Source organism: Stigmatopora nigra, chromosome 5, assembly GCF_051989575.1.
Source record: "Stigmatopora nigra isolate UIUO_SnigA chromosome 5, RoL_Snig_1.1, whole genome shotgun sequence".
NCBI classification, from domain to species: domain Eukaryota; kingdom Metazoa; phylum Chordata; class Actinopteri; order Syngnathiformes; family Syngnathidae; genus Stigmatopora; species Stigmatopora nigra.
In genome coordinates this window covers 12,285,916-12,287,500 of record NC_135512.1, presented here as the reverse complement: position 1 = coordinate 12,287,500, position 1,585 = coordinate 12,285,916, and the positions used below count along the sequence as shown (strand labels likewise).

General features: G+C 41.3%; 1 long non-coding RNA gene across 2 annotated transcripts in view; it reads right to left on the bottom strand.

Annotated features, from left to right (window-relative positions):
- The window catches only part of LOC144196803 (uncharacterized), a 2,284-nt gene extending 1,726 nt beyond the window's left edge, over window positions 1-558 (bottom strand). For both annotated transcript variants that reach the window (XR_013326384.1, XR_013326383.1), the window contains exon 1: window positions 1-558. This exon is cut by the window's left edge and continues 512 nt beyond it. This is a non-coding gene — a long non-coding RNA (uncharacterized LOC144196803).
- Window positions 559-1,585: the final 1,027 nt, after the last annotated feature.

Sequence of the window (1,585 nt, the reverse complement as noted above, 5' to 3'; positions counted from 1 at the left end):
AATTATTCTCACAACCAAGCCAATTCTATTATCACGTCTTAAAAAGGCTGCAGTGTTTACCTCACAATGTCCCCCCCGATTGAAGGTAAACATTAGACTCAAACGTATAGGGCACTTATATAATCTAGCAAGTGGAATAATAATCTTGAGGATGTGAATAATAAGAAAATAAGAAAAATTCTAGTGAAATTTAAAGGGGGGAAAAGTCAATTTTAAAAAAATGCGACAGTATATTTATGGTGTTTTTTTTAGATAATATATTTTCGATAGGGTTTTCATGCAAAAATAAAAAAGTGCAATGATTTATACACAAAATGTGCAGTTAAATGTTGACGCCCAAACGCGTGCACACACACGCACACACACGCACTATTCTGGATCAAAACAAACTGAATGCTACAAGATCCTCTTATCAGATAGTCATTTTATCAAAACTGTGGAAGGTTATGGCATATAATAACATCGTTTAATTCCCTTACCTCTTTTCCATCTGATCTGCGTCCGTCGTTTACGGGAAAATGTTTAATGACGCAGAGCGAGCATACGAAGCAGCGTGAATGTCGCCATTTTTTGTTGTTATTGAATTCTCCTAAGCCATGTGACAAGATGATCACGTTTTTAAAAATAGACTTCCAATTGCGCAAAAGGAAAATTTTAAAAAAATGTTTCGAATAAACCGGAAACAGGTTGATCCTCCGACTTGTTATGGATTAGTCATTTTACTTAGTAAAAGGCGTGCGCAATATTTGACAGCTTGAGACAAAGCTGTACGGTTTGCAACAAGTACTCCAGTACTTCATTCCTGCTGAAAAGGAAAGATGAGAGCAACGAGAGTAGTGTTCTTCTCTGACCTGGATGTCATGTGGAAAATGAAGCGTTCACTTTTTCCCCAAAATATATTTTGCCAACAGCCCATGAATTCACTTCCTAATTTTCATCCATTTCAGTGAAATACCATCAAAATACAAGCCAATTCCAACCGTTCCTTGAACACTTCAATACGTTTTGACCACATTTGACATACCGCTCAAAAGGATCGCAAGGGGTGCTGGAACCTATCCCACCCAACAATGGGCACCAGGTGGGGGGAAACCCTGAAGTTGTGGCCAGGCAGTTGCGGGGCACAAGGACACAGACGACCAGTCCCACTACATTACAGGTGTTAAAGTGGTGGCCCGGGGGCCAAATCTGGCCCCCTGCATAATTTTGTGTGGCCCGGGAAAGTAAATCATGAGTGTCGACTTTATGTTTTAGGATCAAATTAAAATGAAGAGTATAGATGTATATTAAATTTCCCGATGCATGTTTCTGGGATGTGGGAGGAGACTGTAGTACCCAGAGAAAACCCACAAAAGTTAGGGAGAACATGCAAACTCCACACAGGAAGGTCCGAACATGGGATCTAACCCTCGATCTCCGAACTGTGAGGGCAACGCACAAACCACACTTCCACAGTTTCCAGTTTTCCCGGGCCTGCGTGGGTTTCCTTCGGGTACTCAGGTTTCCTCCCACAATCCAAAAACATCCATGGTGGGCTGATAGGACAATCGAAATTTCTCCTAGCTAAGGGTGTTCCGTCTCCTTG